The following is a 19,615-nucleotide window of genomic DNA, read 5'->3' as shown; positions in this document are numbered from 1 at the left end:
GTGTACTCTCTATCTCTTTCTCAGATTCTGTTCGCTGCGCCGTGTAATATTTTACATATCGGTTGGTCTTTAGTTTCCAAACAATCTTCCTTACTCAAGAAGGATACTAAATTAGAATGATTATTCATCCTCTTGCAAGATAACTTGCGTAAGGGCATGCCAACTTCATTGCGAGAACTTGGCCATTCCCTTGTGATCCAATCACAAGATCATATGACTCTGCACTTGTTGCGCAAGTGCTGCATCGAACTATGAGACTATGGAGTCACGAAACAATCTGTGTCAGATTCTTTAAGCTGACGTCGTTAGACCTAGGGTTTCCAAGCTTCATCTTTGTAAGATTCTCAGGGACAAACCCTAGTTCCTTTTATGATTACGATTCACTGTCCCTACATTTAGTGAATGTGGGCAAGTACTTAAGGTATAGGCGTTTCTTGGAATTTAACTCATTCCCAACAAGTATTTCGCAGCTTAGGTGTTTTAAGTTTATGTCAATTTGGTTAACTCTAGAAGATAATTTCGAGATTACTTCCACACGATTCATTGTCTATGCGTAAATTGATTTTTCAATCCTAAACTTTATCGATTTGAGGTTAGGTTAATTCCAATAATCTTCCTACACTTTGCGAACAAAATTCATGCTAAATAAGCAACCTTTTTCTTGCTAATTTATGCAGTTGACAACGATAATTTCATAAAGTTATGCATCGTAAGAGTCGTTTCATGCTTTGCACTTTCCATGATGATTCATTACGATACGGATTAATAGTGCGAGATGCAGTTTATACTTCTAGGCTTAACCGAAGTATACTATTTTAATGGATAATAATCTAGTCTTGTAATTCATTTCAATGCATAAGCTATTTGCTAGAAATGTGTTTATACTTTCTAATTTGCATGTTTCATTTAAAAGTATTGATGACTGAGTTCCTTCGTCATGCACAACTAGGAAAAAAATATATCCTATTTCTAACAATCAACCTTGCAAGATTGAATTACAACAATATCAAATAATAATTTAGGAAGGAAAACCTGGGTTTGGGGTGAGATATCCACGTGGATGCCGGGAGATGACCCTCCCTTGGTTGCGCTTTGGACTTTCTTAGGAGGCATTTCCGCCGTGGAAGCAGTTTTACAACTCCTCCTTGGAATTCCACCATCTCTCCCTTGCACCGTTCGTCGAAAGTAGTTTTTGGAAGGCTCCCTCCTTGAAGTCAGGAATTCGAAAGGGTGTTTCAGAATCCTTTATGACCAAGACCCATTGAAGCCATGGAGAAGTCTTAATGGCCTTTGTACTCGCACGAACGGGAATAGAAAGGTGTGGAAAAAACACAAGGTGCGGGAGAGCTCCAAGGGAAAATAATAACTGTAAAGGTTATAAGTAAGGGTCTAAGGACCCTTAGGCAATTTAGGAGAAAAGGGGCTTATGAGGGTTTACCCACAGAAGGGGAAAATGATTCCGAGGCCAATGAGGAAGGGGCTAAAGGAAAATAAAAAACACGGGGGGTGTTAAGACCTTTAAAGCCTAAAGGTTTAAGGGATAAACACAGGGGTGTTTAGGCTTAAGGGATAAGAGGGGTGATAAGATGCGGGGGGTGAAAAGGTTTTTGAAGCCCATAAGAAAGGGCTTAAAGGTTAAATCGCGGGGGGGTATGGAAGGGTTTTGAAAAGGCACGAGAAGGGGGGGTGAAAGGGCCTTAAGAGGATTAAAACCGGGGGGGGGGGGGGGGGGGGGGCGTTTAATAAGCCCAAAAGAAGGGGCTTAAGGGTTTAACATGGGGGGGTGTAAGGGCCTAAAGGAGAATTAAAACACTGGGGGGGGTTCCAAAATGCCATGGAAGGGGTTTTAGCACGGGGGTGAAAGGGGCTTAGGAGGATTTTAAACTCGGGGGTGATAAGGTTTTGGAAAGGCACAACAAGGGGGTGAAAGGGGGCTTATCTAGCCCCTTTAGAAGCTTCTCTTCAGAAGCTTCTATTGCTTCATATGTGGCAGGAGGGGGGGATCTTAAACGTTGAATTGGCAATGGTGGACTGCTGGCCTTGGGGGACACCAGCGGTCCATTTCCACTCCTCTCCTCTCAGTCTATCCCAGAGGGTAACTGCTGCAATGCTGCTCCCCAAGGCGATGGAATATGCCAGCCATCCCACTCCTCTCACGATGCTGCAGAGTGCCGTCACCTCCCCCTTTGTCCTTTTTTTTCCCTTCTCTCTAGTAGTAGCAACCTAGGCCGTCTGTTTAAATAGGGGAGGGGAGGGGGATCCTCCCTCCCCTAACGTGTCGACATGCCATGGCAGCTGGAAGCATCGAGCTCCACCAAGGAGCTTTATCATGCTTTCTATTCCCCTTCCCTTCCAGCACAAAATCGGCTGGGGAGGGGAATAAAGAAAAATTTCCATTATTTTAAAAGGAATTATCCCCATAATTATCCTACCCTTAAGAGGGTTTCCTATGCGAATGGTCTATTTATCCTTTTCGGAGTTGTTACATTCTCTCCCCCTTAGAGGAATCGAGATGTCCTCATCTCGAGATAAACTGAGGATATTGATGGTTGAGAGTGCCTTCATCTACCCAAGTGGCATCCTCTTCGGGATAATCTTTCCACTGGACGAGGCATTCTCTTAGGATTATGGATCTTAATTGCCTCTCCCTAACATCTAAGATCCTATCAAGCCTTAGTTCAAGGACTCCTTGACTAGGCATTACAACTTGTTGGTTATCAAGTACATGGTTAGGATTAGGTACATACTTTTTCAATAGGCTGATATGGAATACATTATGAAGCTTTAGGTTCTCAGGGAGTTGCAGTTTATAGGCATTAGGTCCTAGGCATTTGAGGATCTTGTATAGCCCACAATACCTTGGACTTAGCTTCTTGCAATCTCCTAAGGATAGGGAACTTTTTTTAGGGCGAACGCGAATGAAGACCATGTCTCCATCTTCGAAGATTCTATCTTGACACTTCAAATCCGCGTATGCCTTCTGTCTATCCTTGGATGCTTGGATGTCTTGTCTTATTGACTTTATTTGGTCATCCATCTCTTCCAACATCTACCTTTAAGCTTCAACCCTTAAGGTTGGATCTGAAAAGTTTAGGGGACTTCGACAGTCATGACCATATAATGCTTGTAAAGGGGTCATCTGAATGCTTTGCTGGTAAGAAGCATTGTAGGCAAATTCAACCAAAGGCAAATATTGAATCCACCTCTTTGGCTCACGATAGCAGTATGCCCTAAGCATGTCCTCCATGACTTGATTTACCTGCTCTGTTTGGCCATCCGTTTGGGGATGGTAAGCAGTGCTAAAGCAGAGTTGAGTCCCAATAGCTTCAAAGATAGCTTTCTAGAAGTGTGACGTGAAGAGAGAATCACGATCACTAATGATTCTTCTGGGTAAACCATGTAGCTTGAATATCTCCTTGATAAACAATCTTGCAATGTCTAGGGCTTTATAGTTTGTCTTCACTGGAATAAGGTGTGCAACCTTAGTAAGCATGTCAACCACAACCATGATGGAGTTGTATCCTCCCTGGACTTGGGGTAGGCCTACAACAAAATCCATGCTGATGAATTCCCATTTCATTTGGGGAATGTCAAGCAGTTGCAGCTTCCTTGGCATCTTGACATGTTCGGCTTTCATACATTGACAAGACAAACACTCAGTGCCATATTTGAGAACGTCACCTTTAAGCCTTTCCCAATGGTAGCTCTTCCTAATTGCATTGAGAGTCTTGGCATAGCCAGGATGTCCTGTGAAAGGGGAATCATGAGCTTCCCATAATATCTTCTGCTTAAGCGACTGGCTTGTTGGTATACACGACCTTGTTCTATAGTAGACAAGTCCACTATTAATAGAGAATTCATGATACTTGGCCTGCAACTTTTGATTCTGATCTTTGATAGAGATCTCCCTTAGCATTGTTTGGTAGGCCGGATCATGGCATGCATCCTCTCTAGCTAGCTCAAGTATAGGGTTGTTTGGCATAGATACTTTTGTAGCTAGAGATCTAGCTGTTGATGGATTCTGTAAGATTAGGGAATTAAGGAATGCCTTGCGAATAAGTGCATCGACAACTACATTCTCTTTTCCTGGTCAGTACTTGATTTCAAAGTCATACTCCTCCAACACTTCAATCCACCGACGTTGCCTCATGTTGAGCTCAGTCTGGGTAAAGATCCATTTGAGACTCTTATGGTCAGTTACTAGAGTAAACTTGTTACCCAACAGGTAGTGTCTCCAAAGCTTTAGAGCATGGACGACAGCTAGCAATTCCAGATCATGTGTAGCATAATTCTTTTCATGACTCTTCAATTTCCTTGAAGAGTATGCTACAGGATGACCTTCCTGCATGAGAACACACCCAAGGCAAGTATGCTAGCATCAGTTACTACCTCGAACTCTTTATTGAGGTCTGGAAGTTTTAGAATAGGTGCTGATACCAAACTTTGCTTCAATCTATCGAAGCTATTTTGTTCGGGAGTTGACCATGCAATGGAAGTTTTCTTCTTCAGTAAGTCCGTCAGAGGTGCTGCAATCAAAGCATAGTTTTTGATGAAGACCCTATACCATCCTGTCAATCCTAGAAAGCTACGTATTTCTTTGACAGATGTTGGTATTGGCCATTCAATCACATCTCTGACCTTGGCTGGGTCCACTGAGATTCCTTTCGCTGATACTATGAATCCCAGATATTCAATCTGGCATTTGAAGAATGCACACTTCTTCATCTTAGCATACAGCTTATGTGACCTCATTGTCTCAAGGACAATCCAAAGTTGGGGTTCATGATCTTCTTCCTGTTTAGAATAGACTAGAGTGTCATCAAAGAAGACGAGCACGAAATCATCAAGATATGGCCTAAAGATATCCTACATTAACCTGTTGAAGGTGGCAGGTGCATTCGTAAGCCCGAATGACATAACTAGGAACTCAAAGTGCCCATACCTTGTATTGAAGGCCGTCTTTGGGATATCTTCTTCCTTGATCCTTATCTGATAGTAACCTGACCTGAGATCAATCTTGGAGAAGATCTTCGCACCCTGAAGACGATCAAGAAGCTCATCTATTCTAGGAATAGGGTACTTGTTCTTGACCGTTGATTGATTCAACCCTCGGTAATCAATACATAGTCGAAGTGTCCCATCTTTCTTCTTCTGGAATAGTACTGGAGCTCCCCACGGTGAACTGCTAGGCCGGATATAGCCCTGATCTAGTAGTTGCTTGAGTTGTTTCTTCAGCTCAATTGCTTCTGGTATGGACATTCTATAAGGTCTCTTTGCAATTGGCGTAGCTCCTGGTACTAACCTAATCTCATGATCCACTTCTCTTTGAGGCGGGAGTTTTGTCAATTCTTCAAGGAATACGTCCGCGTATTCCTTTAGCCAAGATGGTTCCTCATTAGGCTCTTGCTTCTGATCTAACTTGTTGAGTTTGATCAAGTAAACAGGTAATCCTTTTCTGACTCCTTTCATGATTCGAGATACTTTGGCCAATTGGATTCTTGGCACTCCAGCCTCACCTTGGGTTGTGACTAATTCCCTTTCAAAGTTTCGAAAGGAAACTTGACCCTTTCCACAATGAATGTGGGCGTCATTAGACTTAAGCCAATCCATTCCGAGTAGACACTCATGGATACCTAAATTCATGACTCTAAATTCGATCAAAGTCTTCTTTCCTCCCAGAACAAATTCCACCTTGACAGTTTGCCTGGTACAAGTAACCTCATGCCATTTGCCAATTCCACAAGCAAGGTAGGTGCTTCTACTGTGGCTATTCCTAATCTTTTTGCACATGCTGGTGAGATAAAGGAATGTGTACTGCCACAATCAATCAAGGTCTTGAAACTTTTACCTTGATAGTCCGACAGTGTCTGAATCATCGAGAACTGGCGATTCGGCCCTTTCTTGTGTAGAGCGGCATGGACTGTCACCCTTTCAAACTCTGCTTCCATGGTCGGATCTTCTTCTTCTTCTTCTTCGCACATTTGCCTATTGGCAATGTAGGCGGTTCTTCCTCTTCCTCGGGTAGCGGCTCCTTAACCACGGCTTGTTCCTTGGAAAGGCGCTTGGTGATGTCCTCCACCAAGCTTGGGACATTGCCTTTTGAAGTGACCAGGCTCGTTGTAGTGGAAACAACAGAGGTTTCAGCCATTACTTTGAGTAGGAATAAAGTTGTTGACATTATTCATCCTTGCTTTCTTTCTTTGTCCCTGATTATGACCTTGAACTCTCTTCATTTGAGGTCTGAATGCTCCTCTGTTTGGGTCATTGTAAGACCAAGCTTTGTTACCCCTTGGTCTAGCTTGCACCTCCTGAATTATAGATATCGCTCGAATGAGTGCGTCTTGAAGATCCGATGGGCGCATAGATTCAAGACGGGTATTTACTCGCGGGTATTTACTGGTGGATTTAAACCAGTACAAAATTTGGACACTTGTTGTGTCATGTCCATCTGCGGCGCATACTTAAGAAGTGATACAAATTTGGAATAGTATGCATCAAGAGTGAGTCCTAGCTATTTTAGCTCGTAGAACTCATTCATTTTCTACGTGCGATATGCAGGTGGTAGGTATCTTCCTTGCACGGCTTTCTTCAGCTTCTCCCAGGTAACGGATCCCTCTGCGATCCCTTGATCCCTGCGCCATTGCTTCCACCAAAGCCTGGCTTCGCCGATGAGCTTTAGCTTGGCGAGCATAGCCTAATTGGCGGGTGCAGTACCAGCTGCTTCAAAGTAATCCTCCATGGATTCAATCCAAATTTCAGCATAAGCTTAGACGAATATGCCTCTCCCGTCAAACTCGGGCAGCTTAATCTGCTTGAGAAGGAACTTCTTCTCCTGGATTACAGCAGTACTTGATGTAGGAGGCGAATTAGGAACCTGTACCTGGGGTTGTGCCTGAATAAAGGTTTCTTAACATTATTATACGATAATCGTTATTGATTTATATTACAACTTCAATTTTGCTATCAGGTAAGCAATGTAGCTACTTAACTTTTTATCAATTCTCTTGCACAATCAGACATTGATAAAAAGAAGTCTTATTTGTATTTATATGGTCATAGCCCTTTCGGAATACAACATTTCTTGCGATGATAAGCCAATTGTTACATTTAGTTTGGGGAGAACAACGTTGTATTACATTTATCTACAGGAACTGTATACTAGTATGGTTTTGGGTCATGGATCTTCAGGAATTGGTAAGTCATTGGAAGTTCAGGATATCCTTTCCATTGGAATCCATTCTTCTCATGGCATCCCAACACTTTAATCATGTCGGCGGGGATTACATGGGTTACTTCCTCATATACATATGAGTTCATCTCAACCCTCCGACCTCGAATATGTAAAGTTGAGTTTACGTGAGCTTCCACAAAAATGAACAGCTTCACGACTTTCAGGTCTTCCAACCACTTGATCCTCTTTAGGTTGGTTTGTAGATAAGCAAACCGGTGGGCGGCTATATAGTAAATTCCTGAAGCACCCGTCCATCTTTGCTCCATGTACAAGGGTGATGGATTATAGATTTGCTCCAGGATGTTCATTATCCCAACCCTTTGTCGATAATGCAAAGAATGCATTGCAGTCATAAATATGACTCGAAATACCAAGAACTTGTTCCATGCTTCATAATTCTACAAGACAGCATTGAAGGTAAGGAAATGTTTGGATAGCAACATTTGCTTTACTTCAACTCATTAAGATTTCCTAAAATGATTTCATTGTTGGTTCGCTCTGATACCAACTGTAACGTGTCCGCTTGTATCATCCATGACACGTCTTAGCAATCCATCAGAAAGGATGTCTAGAAAGCTCTGCTCGGCACTCCCATGGAATGTTACAGGGTTTGTGATCTAGGGATTTTCGCGTCTGCCACGTAGCGGAAGTATTCCGGCCGTTCCCACTTAGGATCGACCTGAATTAGGGTTTTCCTGATTGGTCATTTCCTAATAGCAACTAGCGTCGGACCCAAGCGAACTACTTTACACAAAAACGCCAAGTCCGAAGCAGATTCACGCTGCACTTGGTTCAAGGAGAATGGGAAACGAGAGGGATGCAAAGCTCAACCTCTTTGCCATAAGGCATAGTCCCATTCTGTTCCCCTAAAACAACGTAAATCGGGTTCACTCTTAACTCTAGGTCAACGATTTAGTTGTTTGATCTTCCTGATGTCCATCGTGTTTTGAGAAAAGTTCCTAGCCAACCGGGACCACCATCCGTAGGATGGACCTATGGCCCATCCTCCGCACTTTCCTCGGGTTTTTTTAGTTATTTAATTACCTAATACATTAGTTGGACATGTAACAACCAGCTTCTTTAATTAACCTGTTAGGCACTGGTTCTTTCACGTAATCTTATCACTTGACATAGAAAAACAATATCAGACAAGTTCCTTATTAACGGTTTATCATATTTATAATTGAAATACAAAGAGTCCAGCCCGTAGGCTTATCCACAATCCGCCCGAAGGCTATCCAACAATCCACAGGGATCACTATTCCAAGTTTTCGCCCGTAGACTAGTATGCGGGCCTCGAGATCCAATCCCGAGTCACGTTAGCCTCTTGTGCAGGACTCGGAAGGCGAGGGATTTATGGCCAGAGCCCCCTGGCACCCAAGCGTCCTCCTACTCCAAGTAGCGCTCAACGGAGAGACCTCTCGCAGCAGGTTCGGTCCACTTTCCCGGCGTGGTCAACAACCCCCTTGGTTAGGGTCAGGCAGGCAGTCGGGGGTAATTGAAGCTGTCTCTCCCTTCAGGACTTCAACCTGAAGTATAGATATCCATTTATCTTTTAGTTCATTGATCAAACAAATCCAAACAGTGCTCTAAAATCTGTAGCAAGCACAAACATTTTCATTGATCGTTTTTGTTGTTGGAAAACTACTAAGGAATGAATCCTTCCTTTCGAATGCCTCCAGCACTCGATCCGGGATGACTTGCAACTTGGCAAAATTTCCTATATCCTGGGTTAGGGCATACCCTATTAACCCAACTTGGTCAAACCTTAAGTTTATCGGTTGGTTTTTAGTTTCCAAACAATCTTCCTTACTCAAGAAGGATACTAAATTAGGATGATTATTCATCCTCTTGCAAGATAACTTGCATAAGGACATGCCAACTTCATTGCGATAACTTGGCCATTCCCTTGTGATCCAATCACAAGATCATATGACTCCGCACTTGTTGCGCAAGTGTTGCATCGAACTATGAGACTATGGAGTCACGAAACAATCTGTGTCAGATTCTTTAAGTTGACGTCATTAGACCTAGGGTTTCCAAGCTTCATTCTTTGTAAGATTCTCAGGGACAAACCCTAGTTCCTTTTACGATTACAAATCACTGTCCCTACATTCAGTGAATGTGGGCAAGTATTTAAAGTATAGGCGTTTCTTGGAATTTAACTCATTCCCAACGAGTATTTCGCAACTTAGGTGTTTTAAGTTTATGTCAATTTGGTTAATTCTAGAAGATAATTTCGAGATTACTTCCACATGATTCATTGTCTATGCGTAAATTGATTTTTCAATCCTAAACTTTATCGATTTGAGGTTAGGTTAATTCCAAAATCTTCCTACACTTTGCGAACAAAATTCATGCTAAATAAGCAACCTTTTTCTTGCTAATTTATGCAATTGACAATGATAATTTCATAAAGTTATGCATCGTAAGAGTCGTTTCATGCTTTGCACTTTCCATGATGATTCATTGTGATACGGATTAATAGTGCGAGATGTAGTTTATACTTCTAGGCTTAACCGAAGTATACTATTTTAATGGATAATAATCTAGTCTTATAATTCATTTCAATGCATAAGCTATTTGCTAGAAATGCGTTTACACTTTCTAATTTGCATGTTTCATTTAAAAGTATTGATGACTGAGTTCCTTCGTCACGCACAACTAGGACAAAAATATATCCTATTTCTAACAATCAACCTTGCAAGATTGAATTACAACAATATCAAATAATAATTTAGGAAGGAAAACTTGGGTTTGGGGTGAGATATCCACGTGGATGCCGGGAGATGACCCTCCCGCGGTTGCGCTTTGGACTTTCTTAGGAGGCATTTCCACCGTGGAAGCAGCTTTACAACTCCTCCTTGGAATTCCACCGTCGCTCCCTTGCACCATTCGTCGAAAGTAGTTTTTGGAAGGCTCCCTCCTTGAAGTCGGGAATTCGAAAGGGTGTTTCAGAATCCTTTACGACTAAGACCCATTGAAGCCATGGAGAAGGCTTAATGGCCTTTGTACTCGCACAAACGGGAATAGAAAGGTGTGGAAAAAACACAAGGTGTGGGAGAGCTCCAAGGGAAAAAAATAACTGTAAAGGTTATAAGTAAGGGTCTAAGGACCCTTAGGCAATTTAGGAGAAAAGGGGCTTATGAGGGTTTACCCACGGAGGGGCAAAATGATTCCGAGGCCAATGAGGAAGGGGCTAAAGGAAAATTAAAAACACGAGGGGTGTTAAGACCTTTAAAGCCTAAAGGTTTAAGGGATAAACACAGGGGTGTTTAGGCTTAAGGGATAAGAGGGGTGATAAGATGCGGGGGCGGGGTGAAAAGGTTTTTGAAGCCCATAAGAAAGGGCTTAAAGGTTAAATCACTGGGGTGTATGGAAGGGTTTTGAAAAGGCACGAGAAGGGGGGGTGAAAGGGCCTTAAGAGGATTAAAACCGAGGGGGGGGGGGAGGGGGGGTTAATAAGCCCAAAAGAAGGGGCTTAAGGGTTTAACACGGGGGGGTGTAAGGGCCTAAAGGAGAATTAAAACACTAGGGGAGGGATTCCAAAATGCCATGGAAGGGGTTTTAGCACGGGGGTGAAAGGGGCTTAGGAGGATTTTAAACCCGGGGGGTGATAGGGTTTTGGAAAGGCACAACAAGGGGGTGAAAGGGGGCTTATCTAGCCCCTTTAGAAGCTTCTCTTCAGAAGCTTCTATTGCTTCATACGTGGCAAGAGGGGGGGGATCTTAAACACTGAATTGGTGGTGGTGGACGGCTGGCCTTGGCGGACACCAACGGCCTATCTCCACTCCTCTCCTCTCAGTCTGTCCCAGAGGGTAGCTGCTGCGACGCTGCTCCCCAAGGCGATGGAATATGCCAGCCATCCCACTCCTCTCACGATGCTGCAGAGTGCCGTCACCTCCCCCTTCGTCCTTTTTTTTCCCTTCTCTCTAGCGGTAGCAGCCCAGGCCGTCTGTTTAAATAGGGGGGGGGGGAGGGGGATCCTCCCTCCCCTAACATGTCGACGCGCCATGGCAGTTGGAAGCATCGAGCTCCACCAAGGAGCTTTATCATGCTTTCTATTCCCCTCCCCTTCCAGCATGACAGTCGGCTGGGAATGGGAATAAAGAAAAATTTCCATTATTTTAAAAGGAATTATCCCCATAATTATCCTACCCTTAAGAGGGTTTCCTATGCGAATGGTCTATTTATCCTTTTCGGAGTTGTTACAGCCTCGCATATTTTTATCCATATATTCTCTTGCATATTTTGATCCTCTTTCCTATCCTTGATACCGTCATGTCAGTCTCAAACATCTCTATCAAAGCATATTTCACATGCAATAATTTACATCCATCAGGTGCAGTCTTATCTTATCTAGAAAACTTTCCTATAAGACCACCCTAAAGAAAATTGCTCATATCTTTTGAACCATAACTCGGATCACTAAGATTTAAAAAGAAAAAATGTAGCCATGTTTGTGATGTACAACTTTGCTGAAGACATTGGGATCAAATTTTGAATTTTTCAGCCCCTAAAATTTTATGCACAACTTGTAACTGTTCATTATAACATGCTGTCCCGGCTAGATATCAACCTTCCCGACTTTATATCTCCCACATTAGGACCCTTCCCAAGGTATCAAAGCCCATTTTAGATGCATCAATCACTATTAATCCTCTCCCAATTAAAACAATTTTACACATGTTCAATTTAGATGTGTCTGTCCACTATAGTCTCCAACAGTCATATCGCCCTCTTGGGTCAAACATCCACTAGATAGTCAACCAATAAGTCATAAATACATGCAAGACATCCCCTCGACTTTAAATAACTTGTATATCACGTGGAATATGCCAAGATCAAATATCCACGTCATTATCCCACTTAATCTATTTAGGGCGTCTTTCTTTGCATCTCGAACAATGCTATCCTTTGTAATGTGCATCAGTGTCTCTCTTGTATTTTCTATTATTTGTTTACCCTTAACATTATCCACATTCTCTTTCTCAGTATTGTTCATTCCTCAAAATCTGTAGTATGTACATCTTCAGTCTTCATAGCTGCATCATCAAACTCTGTAGCATCCACATCCACAAACTCTGTGTCATATTCGAGCTATTTTTTCATCTTGAATCTCTATATGATCTACAAGCTCTTCCATAGTTTCCTTTGCATCATCAAGTTTTTTTGCATCCTGCATGTCATATGCTCCATCTACTAATATTGCATCTGTAACTACCATTAGTGCATATGTATTGTTAAGGAAAAGTCGAAATCTCTATATCTTTGGTATTCTCATGTAATGCCTTTAGTGATGTTGGTACCTTGTCTCTATTGTTTGATTGTTCATTGAGCTCTATTTTTGAGGCCCTACATGTTCTTGACTTGGGCTTCTCTTTTCTCTCAATTCATGGTTTTCCTAGTCTCGGGACTCGCATTGTCTAGATTGAGGTAGTCGTCTTTTTTGTTGATTCTTCTAAAGGAGTTACTTTTGTGATAGGTTGGCAAGAGAGGGGACTATAGGACCCCATGTCAGTCTCAAATGTCTCTATCAAAGCATATGTCACATGCAATACTTTATATTCATTAGATTCAATCTGATCATGCCCAAAAAACTGTCCTATAGGACCACTTTGTAGAAAACTGCTCGTATCTTTTGAACCATAACTCAGATTGCCAAGATTTAAAAAGAAAAAATGTAGCCTTCTTGTGATCTACAAATTATCTGAAGATACTTGGACCAAATTTTGAAGATTTCAGCCTCTAAATTTTTTTGCGCAACCTATAACTGCTCATTACAGTATGTATTCCTAGCTAGACATCGACCTTCACGACTTTGTATCTCTTGCATACAAACGCGGATGTTAATCAAACTTTGTGGAACCCTTCCCGAGGTATAAAAGCCCATTTTGGATGTGTTGGTCACCATTAATCCTCTCCCAATCAAAATAAGTTTAAACATATTCAGTTCAGCCCTACCTATCCATTGCAGTCTCCTAGTTAGTCAAACATCAATTGGATAGTTGACCAAGAAGACACACATACATGCAAGACATCCCCTTTGGCTTTAAATAACTTGTATATCACATGGAATATGCCAAGATCAAAGATCCACATCATTAACCTATGGCCGATCACATTAGACATACAAATTTGGATTGAAGTCTGCATACACCCCCCTCTCCCAAAGGGGGTTGGTTTGATGGATGCTACACATCTTTAATCTAGGCATGTTAGGTTTTGGAGAACTCACTAGCTGGGAAGAGAGGGTGTAGAAGGAGAGTGTAGAACTCGCTAGCTGGGAAGAGAGGGTGTAGAAGGAGAGTGTAGAAGGAGGGTGATTCACCTTAACTACAACCTACTGAGACTGATTGGCCTCATTGAATTGTAGTTCCTTTTTGTGTTTTAATCCACAATCAACCCCTTTAATAACCTCAACATCTGTCGTTGTCATTAATAACTTCTTTTCCCACAGAACCCATCAAATTTTATCTAGTAACATTAGGCAACTCTTGCCAATTTTGGCACCAGCAAGTGAAGCAGTTTACATATCAATCAATATTGTGAATATTCTGATTTGTTTGGTGGCTAGACAAACTAGTACATTTTTTGATTCTGTTAAGGCAATGTACATATATTAGACCTTAAACTCTCATCGTGGCCAATTCTAGACCTTTTTCTAATTGAACAGTGGTACCATTTGCCCTCTTCAAAAAACTTTGGACTGCATCTTTACACACATTGTTTCCATAGAATTCTTTTGTTTCAATTGTATAGACATAATCTCTAGTCCTACAAATAGGAGTTTTCTCTAGTAGTCCACCTATGAGGTAGAGAATCATGGCTAAGACAAGAGAGAGGATGATGCATGCCTCTAGCCCACCACCCAATGACACTCTAATCTCAAGCGGCACCACAACTATTAGTAGTAAGAAATAGGCTTCCCCTTTGTCAAGCAACATGGGCATGTAATATTTTCATGTAATAAAAGTTAGTTGGTTAGTTCAAAAGTTAGTTAGTCAATTAATAAGTTGGTAAGATTACTAACTAAAGACTAACAAAGGTAAAAACTAACTAATGTTAATAGCTAGCAATTTTTTGTTAAATTAAAATATATATTAAAAGAAAAATCAAGAGTCGTAATCTGATATTTTTCTTGGATTAACAAGGACCATAGCCACCCTTCACAGAAGTTCACATGAACGAGAGTTACGAGCCATATTAATTATTAGTGTAAATGTGTATACTAGTACAAATGGTCTGAAAATATTAGATTTTTGGGTTAAAAACTAGTATAGTTTAGATATTATCCTAAAAAGATAAAATTGGATGTCATTTAAAAGAAAAGACAAGTGATGTCTTAATTAGTTTTGGAGATTTTATAAAAAGAAAAGTGATTGGCAAAATTGTGCGCGCCGCGATCGTAGTCTACAGGTAGTAGACAACACTTCGAACAAGGAGAGAAAGAAGGACTGATATGAAATCTTTCCAACCAAGTATCATGGTATTTTACCCCCATTTTGGAGCCAATGCAACCATCAAATTTATGAGTTAAGCATCAGATCATCGAGTTTTCCAAGAGTCCCGCCACCAAGAACTCTTGTTCTTAGCCTCATCCCCTCTTCTCTAATTCATTATAAATATGAGGCATGAGGGAGGCACAAGGGAGCAAAAGGAGACCCTGAGAGGCTGTGAGAGAGAGGTACAGAGAAGGATACCCCTCCAAGAGAGAGAGAGAGAGAGAGAGAGAGAGAGAGAGAGAGAGAGAGAGAGAGAGAGAGAGAGAGAGAGAGAGAGAGAAGAGTTACCTCGCGAGGTTGCAAGGGAGAGAGTTAGCTCAATTCCCTCTATCTTAAATCTCAATTTAGCCATCTTCTCTTATACTCTCCCATCTCGAATCTATTTCACCTTCTTGATCTCTTGAGTCTACTTGCAGATGATGGCCTCCAAGCGAAGAATGTCGCATGCGGATGGCAATCCTACAACTAGCAATGAAGCTTCAGGTGAAGGCATCACTGCCAATCCAACTACAGTTCCGATCGTAAGTAATGTATTTCTAAATTGAAGTGCTTGCTTTGATTCTTGCATGAGATACATTAGGCCCATGCTATGATGTATGAGAATAGGTCATGGGAAGGGATATGCCTCTTCTCACATCTTCGAAAGATGGAGTTTGCAAAGTGCAAATATTAAGGAAAGTTAATTGCACTTGCATATGGCTTATTCATTGATAAAGCAATCGGTCAGGGATTATGAATGGCATAATCAGAAAAAAAAACAACATTAAGAATTGTGCATACAAGTATTAAGAAAATTTTTCATAGAATTGCTCTTTGATTCCAAGGGGGAGAGTGAAAATGCGATGGAATTATTATTGCATCTATTCTTGTATTGTTTGGAAAAAATACAATTAGTTTTGTTGGTTGATTGAATGTTTTTCTTTCAATCAATTGATTGTTGCATTGTGATTTGGATAAATATTCCAAGTACTTGTGTTTGATGGAAAAAGCATGGCAAAGGTAAGTAATGACAAGTAGCCATGGGAAAATAAGGGAATGTTTCACTTGAAGATGTTATTAGGGTTGATTTCCTTGATTGTGCTTGATTCCTAAATAGATTAATTAAGGAAGGATATTTTACACAAGTGGATCATCTCCAAGATTGCACTGTGGATTACCCTAAGAGGGCACTGCTTGATTCACGGGCCAAAGGTCGAGTGCTGAAAAGGCCAACCATGGAAATGACATCTCACTCCTAAACTGCTTGTGGGTCAGGTGGAGCTTTGGATGCCCCTTGGTTGTCCAGAATGGAGTTGGAGATCCCCATGAGCCCAACATCTGGGATGTTGGAAGATCCTATTCTAGATAAAGCATGGAAATTTTGGTGCCATGTGATTTGGACCGGGTACTTCTGTTGGATAGAAGGGATACATAATTCTCCTGTATGGGCAAGAGACAAATATTAACTTGAAGATAAAGATACATAATTATCATGTATGGGCAAGAGACAAAGATACATAATTCTCCTGTTTCTTGATGGACTGCTAAAACGTGCTTGGACAACTGATATGCGGCACGTTACAAACTACAAGCATGGATTGGACGTTACAACCACAAGCTTTTATTGGGGCTATCTTGAAAATTCATGTGGATTCTTTATGTTTTAGTTTATCACTTGTTTCTATGGTGAAGTTTGAGATGACGCTATGCCTAAAGTTGGAAAATCCCTTGGTTTCTTGAGACCCTTTCATAAAAGGGAGGCTCTCACATCATCAAAAAATTCTTTAAAATTTGATCCTGAGCCACGGTCTTGGTTTTGAAAGGAAAATCTATGTTTATGTTGTGTAACTAGATCCATGGGTCTAGAAAATCCATGTAATGGGTGTTTCTTATATGGTATGTATTCACCTTTTTAAAGATAGAAACTTTTACCTACATGAGAGCCCCTCCAAATCGCCCTAAAGTTATAATTGATATCATTTCCTATCTTAAGCTAGTCTAAAATATGTCCATTGTATATTTTGTTGTATCTACTACTCAAGTTCATGACCTTGTATCTTATCTTGGCTCTTGCACCCATGATTTAGGCCATGATTATCTATGGTTGTTGTGTATGGTTCCCAAAGAGGATTTTACCCTCTCATAGGTGGCTCTTGTATAGGGTTGTAAAAGTGTACAAGACTGTGCACTCTAGTGTTTGGATATTCAACTCAGATTATCATGAAAAAACTTGATGTAAAGTAGTGTGGCATTGTGTTTTTATTTGAATTGTATAGAAGGGGTTATAAAAATGAACACCATCTCAAATTTTAGATTTAGAAAAGGAATATAGATATTACCTTCAAAATTCATAAAAGGGGTATATAGAATGGTGCAATTTTTTTAAAAAGGGGTTTTAAAAATAGCATTTGAATGCACGTTATATAGAGGGTTGGACTCCCCGGGGACGAGTGCCAGTCCCATGGCACTTGCTTGTGGTGAGGGGGATGATGGTGCTAGGATGCTAGGGGTTTCTTGAGGTTGTGAACATACCGTGGTGGGCGTGTGTTGGAGGGATGTCTAGATCGGTTAGAGAGATTTATGGAATTGAAAGGTCTTTGGGCTGGGTAGGGGCCTTAGTATTGGAGGGATTTTTGGAACTGAGAGGCCCTAGCACTGGATATGATCCCTGGTGTTGGAGGGATGTTGAGGGGTGGGTCCATCTTGGAAATTCAAAATGGTATTGGATAGATCCATCATTTAACTCTCCATGGTTGAGTTCACCTGTGCTGTTCCAATGAACTTTGTCATTCACTTTCTGATCATGGCTGTTCTATTCGCCCCTTGGTGGGTTGTGCTTTATCTAATGGCACATGGAAGAGGATGGGGAGGGCATTGCATGGATGATGGGGTCTTTGAAGCTGGTAGTGGGACCTTCGGTTGTACCTAGAAAGAAAATAAAGGTGCATTATGTGTGGGTGTGTCCTAGTGTCATGTGATGCATTGTGCGTGTGCTAGTGGGATGGAGCTTAGGGTGATAGGTCTAACCACAGGTGAGTGTTACCTCCTTGGGTGTGTCTTGCTCTTGATATGGCCTAAGTAGGAAGTGGGGGATCAAAATGAGGCTAGGGGGTTAGGAATGGAGCCGGCCGATCGAGGCCATCGAACGTGCCTATCTTGAGGAGCCCTAGGTGCAGTGGCTGTGGTGGATGTGCAACTTGCGGTGGCGACGTGTGACAATGTTTTTTTCTTTTTTTTTAATTTTTTTAAATTTTTTTCCCTTATTTTTTCGCCACAAGGGTGCTCTCAGATTGTACCCTGATCTTAGTCGAATGAGTCGCGAGGTGGCCTTAGGGATTTAGTCAAGAAGGCACGGCTCTACAGGTATTCCTTGATGTTAGCCCTCGCATTGAGAGGTGTGGTTGATAGAAAAGGGTGGTTATACCTCGTAAAGTGGCTATCATTTATGTCTTCAAGGATCCTCATGCAAAATGAGGGAAGCAAGGTTGCACTCATCATGAGCCTATCCATAGCACAACTATCTATTCCTAGGTTAATGTAAAAAAAGAGTGGGGGGAGGTGGGCTTCCTCAGCTACGGGCTTTTGTTTAAGTAGAAACCTAATGATCTTGAGGTAATTACAAGTGGTTATGAAGGCTGGGTTGTAATATTTCCGCACAATTAAAAGTTAATCGGTTAGTTCGAAAGTTAGTTAGTCAATTAATAATTTAGTAAGATTACTAACTAAAGTAAACACTAATTAATATTAATAACTAACCATTTTTATTTAATTAAAAATATTTATTTAAAAAATCAAGAGTCATAATTCGATATTTTTCTTGGATTGACAAGGACCGTAGCCACCCTACATGAAAGTTACAATATAAATGAAATTTATGAGCCATATTAACCACTAATGTCAATGTGTATAGTATGGATGGTCCAAAAATATTAGATTTTTGGGCAAAACTATCATATTTTAGATATTTTGGATATTACTTATTGTAAATATCCTAAAAAGATACGGAAATTTTTAGAACTTGATGTCATGTAAAAAAAAGCAATTGATTTTTAGCTAGTTTTGGAGATTTAATACAAAAAAAGAGGGATTTGCAAAATCGCGCGTGTCACAATCACAGTTTGCAAGTAGTAAACAACACTTCAAACAGGGAGAGAAAGAATGAGTGATTTGAAAGATTTCTAACCAAGTGTAAATGTCTTGGGGTTTTACCCCCCTTTTGGAGCTAATGGAACCATCAGATTTATGATCAGAGCATCATATCACTGATTTTTCCAAGATCCCCTCCACAAAGAGCTCTTTTTCTCAGCCACAAGCCCTCTTCTCTAATTCATTATAAATATGAGGCATGGGGAGGCACAAGAGAGCACAAGGAGACCCGGAGACACTGCGAGAGAGAGAGGTAGAGTGATACCCCTCCAAGAGATTTCGAGAAGGAGCTTGAGAGAGAGAGAAAGAGAGGAGCTTGAGAGAGAGAGAGAAAGAGAGGAGTTATCCCGAGAGGCTTTGAGGGAGAGAGTTAGCTCAATTTTCCCCTATCTCGGTCTTCGACTAAGCCATCTTCTCTTACACTCTCCTATCTCAAATCTATTCCACCTTCTTTATTTCTTGAATCTACTTGTGGATGATGGCCCCCAAGCAAAGAATATCACGTGCGAATGACAATCCCACAACTAGTAACAATGAAGCTTCGAGCGCATCACTGTCAATCCAACCGCGGTACCGGTCGTAAGTAATGTATTTCCAAATTGATAGATGCTTGCTTTGATTCTCGTATGAGATACGTTAGGCCCCATACTATGATGCACGAGAATAGGTAATATAAAAGGATAAATTTCATCTCAGGTATTCGAAAGATGGAGTTTATAAAGTGCATCTATCAAGGGAAATTAATTGCACCTAG

This window comes from Lygodium microphyllum, chromosome 25 (assembly GCF_053477565.2).
Source record: "Lygodium microphyllum isolate KBCC chromosome 25, Lygodium_microphyllum_v1.1.10, whole genome shotgun sequence".
Lineage (NCBI taxonomy): Eukaryota > Viridiplantae > Streptophyta > Polypodiopsida > Schizaeales > Lygodiaceae > Lygodium > Lygodium microphyllum.
The sequence above is the reverse complement of the archived record's forward strand: the minus strand, read 5'-3'. Positions refer to the sequence as shown.